The sequence below is a fragment of the Propithecus coquereli genome, unplaced genomic scaffold, assembly GCF_000956105.1.
Source record: "Propithecus coquereli isolate 6110/MARCELLA unplaced genomic scaffold, Pcoq_1.0 Scaffold292, whole genome shotgun sequence".
Taxonomy (NCBI): domain Eukaryota; kingdom Metazoa; phylum Chordata; class Mammalia; order Primates; family Indriidae; genus Propithecus; species Propithecus coquereli.
The window spans coordinates 1,876,119-1,882,118 of record NW_012148530.1 but is presented as its reverse complement, the minus strand read 5'-3'; the positions used below and the strand labels follow the sequence as shown (position 1 = coordinate 1,882,118).

The window sequence follows — 6,000 nt, the reverse complement described above, 5'->3', positions numbered from 1 at the left end:
CTTATATATATATGTATGTGTATATATATATGTAGTCTTATTCTAGAACAGACAGACCTCTTCCTCACCAGTTGTCTTATAGAATGTCCTACAGTCTGGATTTGTCTTATTTCCTCATGATTGGATTGAGGTTAAATATTTCTTGGCAAAGATATTAACACAGGTGATGGCGTATACTTCCTATTGCATCATATCAGGAGGCACATGTCAGTGTATCTTATTAATGGTGGTGTTAAATTTGATCATTTATCTGGGCATGGTGACACATGCCTGTACTCCCAGCTACTCGGGAGCCTGAGGTGAAAGGGTCGCTTGAACCCAGGAGTTTGAGGGCGGCCTGGGCAGCATAATGAGATCCTCTCTTAAAAAAAAATAATAATAAAATTGATCACTTAATTGAGGTGATTGGTATCTGCTAGATCTCTCCATTGTGAAAGAACCTTTTTTGGTGCTTTTTCTCTCTTGTAATTGATATTTAAACTGCAGGTAATTTATGCATATGGTGTTCCCCAAAAACTCCAATGGTTAGTATTCCTTGATCCTTGCCTGAGTCAATTATTTAATTGTAAAAATGGTGGTCATTTCTTTCTTATTAGTGCATTTTTCTATAAAGAAGAGCTTTCCTTCATACCCTCCATTTCTTTTTTTAAATGTCATCATTGACTCTTTTTTTTAAATTTAGGGTTAGAATCTATTATCATTGCTGTTCATTTGGGTACATAAATTCTTCCAAATTTGGCTAGTGGGAGGCCTTTGAAGCTAGCTTCTGTCCTTTTACCATATTCACATTAATCATTAAGCATTTCTTTGCTTTCTTGCATAACAAGATGTTTCAAGCTCACTGTGTGCTTTTCCTGCCCCAGATCTGGAATCAGTTATTTCTCTTTTTTAAAAAAAATTTTAAAAAATTTTAATTGATTCATGGGGTACATGTGCAGATTTGTTACATGGATCTGTTGCATAGTGGTAAAGTCTGGGATGTTTGGTGTAACCCTCATCCGATAGTACCCATTAGTTAATTTCTCATCCTACACCCTTCTCCGTCCTTTGAGCCTTCAGTGTCTATTCCACTCTCTGTGTCCATGTGTACTCATTATTAGCTCTCACTTTTAAGCGAGAACATGCAGTATTTGACTTTCTGTTTCTGAGTTATTTCATTTAAGATTATGGCTTCCAGTTCCACCCATGTTGCTGCAAAAGACATGATTTCATTCTTTTATGGCTGAGTAATAGTCCCAGTGTGTGTGTGTGTGTGGGTGTGTGTGTGTGTGTGTGAGTGTGTGTGTACACACCACGTTTTCTTGGTTCCATATCTTTGCTTTTGTGAATAGTGGTGTGATAAACATAAGAGTGCAGGTATCTTTTTGATATAATGATTTTTTTTGGGTAGATACCCAGTAGTGGGATTGCTGGATCGATTTTTGGTCTTTTCAGGGAATCTCCATACTGTTGTCTATAGAAGTTGTACTATTTTACATTCCCATCAACAGTGTGTAAGTGTTCCATTTTCCCCTCGTGCTTGTCAATATCGATTTTTTTCTGACTTTTTAATAGTGGCCATTCTAACTGGAGTAAGATGGTATCTCATTGTGGCTTTAATTTGCATTTCTCTGATGATTAGTGATGTTGAGCATTTTTTTGTATGTTTGTTGGCCATTTGTCTGTCTTTGAAAAATGTCTGTTCATGTCATTTGCCTGATTTTTAATGTGGTTATTTGTTTTTTTTCTTGTTCAGTTGTTTGAATTCCTTGTGGATTCTGAGTATTAGCCCTTTGTCAGATGCATAGTTTGTGAATATTCTCCCATTCTGTAGGTTGTCTATTTACTCTATTGGTTATTTCTTTTGCTGTGCAGAAGCTTTTTAGTGTAATTAAGTCCCATTTGTTTATTTTTGTTTTAGCTTCATTTGCTTTTGGAGTCTTAGTAATAAATTCTTTAAGGCCAGTGTCCAACAGGGTTTTTCCTAGGTCTTCTTCTAAAACTTCTATAGTTTCAGGCTTATATTTAAGTCTTTAATCCGTCTTGAGTTAATTTTTATATATGGTGAGAGATAGGGATTCAGTTTCATTCTTCTGCATATGGATGGCTATTCAATTTTCGCAGCACCATTTATTGAATATAGTGTCCTTTCTCCAGTGTGTGTTTTTGTCTGCTTTGTTGAAGATCAGTTGGTTGTACGTATGAGGTTTTATTTCTGGGTTCTCTATTCTGTTTCATTGATTTATGTGTCTATATTTAAGCCAGTACAATGCTGTTTTGGTCACTGTAGCCTTGTAGTATAATTTGACGTCAGATAATGTGATGCCTCCAGCTTTGTTCCTTTTGCTTAGGATTGCTTTGGCTGTTTGGGCTCTCTTTTCTTTCTATGTCAATTTTAGGATTTTTTTTTCTAATCCTGTGAAAATACATTGGTATTTTGATAGGAATTGCATTGAATTTGTAGATTGCTTTGGGCAGTATGGTCATTTTAATGATGTTGATTCTTCCAATCCATGAGCATGTGATGTTTTCCATTTGTTTGTGTCATCTATGATTTCTTTTATCAGTGTTTTATAGTTTTCCTTGTAGAGATCTTTCGCTTCCTTGGTTAGATATATTCTTAGGTATTTAATTTTTTTGTAGCTATTGTAAATGGGATTATGTTCTTGATTTAGTTCCCAGCTTGGTTGTTATGGTATATAGAAATGCTATGGAATTAGTTATTTTTCAATGGATTCATAATTTATTTCAGTGGGTCTTATTTAGAAATCAAGATTTGGGGACTAGATGTGCTTATTGATGCCTGTTATCATTACTGCTAGTTTCTTTCAATATAAATAGCTAGGAAATAGTTATCTATTTTTTAAATCATAAATCTATTACTGATATTTCCTATTCAAATCTGTTATTATAGGGTTCTTTTCTTTATCTTCTCCCATTCTATCTCCCTGATGTCCAGCAGTGAGAACGTTGGTTTCCAGTATTAATGTATTTACCTGATTGCTCTCTTTTGCCCATTGTATGCAATTTAGTGTCTAAGTTACTACAACTATGCCATTACCAGTCTTACTGGATTCAAGATACAGAGATTGACTCAGGTTACTGGAAAGGGATAAAGGATTCTGTGTAAGGATACAAAGTAGCTTGGATCTAAGGCAACTTTTGTCATCAGCTGCTCCCATTCACCTAGTCTCTTGGCCTTCTTGATTAGCCTCTCATTTTCATTCCAAGTGTCTCTGCACCTCTTCTCTCATCTTCAATCTTCCCAAGTGTGGAGTAATTTATTAGGTTGATTATTTACCCTCTAATAAGTAGCCTTCCTTTTGGACAGCTCTTGATCAAAGTACCTTTGGTGTGGTCGGCCAAAGTCAGGGCAATGGGAATTTCTTCTGTTAAAAGCATCTGTGTGCTTTCTTTTATTTGATCAGTGTAATCATTGGGCATTTTTAGGTTTCATGGACCAGTATAAACTGGTTTTCATTTTTCTTGGTGTAGTAGTAGATTTCTCTACCCTGGCAAGTAACAAAGCTCGTGATTAATTTAGAAAATAAAGGATTAAAATGTGTTAAGTTTCCAACTGCCAACCAGCAAACTGTAGTCTCTTTCTCAACAAATGAAAGTCAATATGCAGGGCAGATATATTTAGTTATCAATGATGTATTCTTACAGGGAGCCTGAAAGGAGGAAAAAGGTATGTTTCTACCTAGGTTCTGAGTGAGAAGAAAAAGTAAGTATCCAAAATACATAAACTTGATGTTCTGAGAAGGATAACGTTTTTTATCTGAGGTTGGTGTTAATGACTCAGAATATAAAAGAATTTATAAAACGTACCATATATAGCGAAGAGAACACAAATTTTCAAATTTTGCAGACTTAAATTCCAAATTTGGCTTGGCTCATTCAAACTTCGTGACATTGGGCATATTACTAATGTAGTCTGAGCCTCAGTTTCCTCTTTTGTAAAATGGGCATAATATTTGGCTTGGCTTATTCAAAATTCGTGATATTGGGCATATTACTAATGTAGTCAGGGCCTCAGTTTCCTCTTTTGTAAAATGGGCATCATATAAGACCTAGGTCTATCACAGTAGATAATAACTATGAAAATGAGAAATCATAGAGGATTGGACACTTTTTTTTTTTTTTTTTAACTTTGCTTTCTGGTAAGGCAGAAATCCAGCTGTGGAGAACTAATAGAAAAATCCCCAATGTTAGCAAGGGAAAGCATGGCCTGGAAGAGTAACAGAAGGACAAGTGTGATATGAATACCCAGTAGCAGCCTATGCATGAAGAGAAATGAGGGTATCCCTACCTAGACCGCTAGGACTGTGTGGTAGAGGCTGGAGTCTGAAAGCTCGTGAGGTCAGGCGAGGAAGAGCTCCTGCTCTCACTGGTGACTCTGAGTGATTCCATGCTCAATATGGGAGCCTGAGGGGCTGAGAGGTGGAGGGGATGGTCTTTTCCATCTCTTTCATCTTTTTCCTTCCTCTCTTTCTTCCCATCCCTCTCCCACTCTCTGAGAGTGGAGATAGTATTTGTTATTTTTCTTTTTTAAAAATTATTTTTTTTAGAGACAGGGTCTCACTCTGTTACCTAGGCTAGAGTGCAGTGGCATGATCATAGCTCACTGCAACTTCCAGCTCCCAGGCTCAAGCAATTCTGCTTCAGCCTCCTGAGTAGCTGGGACTACAGACACATGTCACTGTCTATGGCTAATTTTTAAATTTTTTGTAGAGACAGCGTCTTGCTGTGTTGCCCAGGCTGGTCTTGAGCTCCTGGCCTCAAGTGTTGCCATCATCTTCCAAAATGCCGAGATTACAGATGTGAGCCACTATGCTTGCCCTGTTATTTTTTTCTTGCCTAATGTGTCATTTCTTTCTAGAATGTGTTGAGTGTGCTTATAAGTGGCATGTTCTGGTCTAGCCGGTAGGGTGAAGTTGTATACCATGTAAAGTAGCAATATCCTCTCTCCTTGATTAAAGAATTGGAGTTCTTTGTGTCAAGAACTCCTAACATAGGGTTTAATTATGTTTAGGAATGTTTGTAAATAAGCATGGTTATTTTACATAGCAGCGTTATTCACAATAGCCAAGAGGTGGAAGCAACCTAAGTGTCCACTGATGGGTGAATGGATAAACAAAATGTAATCTATACATGCAATGGAATATTATTCTGCCTTAATAAAGAAGGAAATTAAGACACATTACAACATGGATGGACCTTGTGGATGTTATGCTAAATGACATAAGTCAGTCACAAAAAGGCAAATACTATGTTATTCCACTTATATGAAGTATCTAGAGTAGTGATTTTATAGAAGCAGAAAGTAAATGGTGGTTGCCAGGGGCTGGGGGGAGACGGAAATTGGGAGTTGTTCTTTAATGAGTATGAAGTTTCAGTTTTGCAAGATGAAAAAGTTCCAGATATTGGTTGTACAACAATGTGAATATACTTAATACTAATGAACTATATATTTACACATGATTAAGATAGTAAATTTTATGCTATGAATTTTTTACTCAAATAAAAAATAATAAAAAATAAGCACAGTACTTTAAAAGATATCATTTGTATAATAGAGGGTGTGTATGTGTGTGTGTGTATGTGTATGGTTATATCTATCATTATATATGTTAATAGTTATAAAATACAAATATTTAAAAATTCATACACATGTATTTCATATTATGCTATTTCAAACAGTATTTCTACTAAGACTAAAAATGATATAGTCTTTCTGCAGGACAAGGTATACACTCATGTTGACTCTGAAATTTCACTTTCAAGAATTTATCATAAGGAAAAATGAGTATCTACAAAAGTTTAACAAGTATATTGGTCTCCGTACTATTTATGATAATGGTGAAAAGTTGAAAGCAATCATAATTGCTCAGCATTGAGAATTGGCTAAATAGATTATGGCACATCTACTTAATAAAGTAGAGTGTTGCAGAGATATATGTTGATATTAAAAAATATCTAACTCTGTTAATATTTGAAAAACAAGTAGATCCTATGTAT

At 35.6% G+C, this 6,000-nt stretch overlaps 1 protein-coding gene across 1 annotated transcript in view; it reads left to right on the top strand.

The window, feature by feature from the left end:
* DST (dystonin) overlaps window positions 1–6,000 on the top strand; it is a 374,223-nt gene that overhangs the window by 51,727 nt on the left and 316,496 nt on the right. The window lies entirely within an intron of this gene.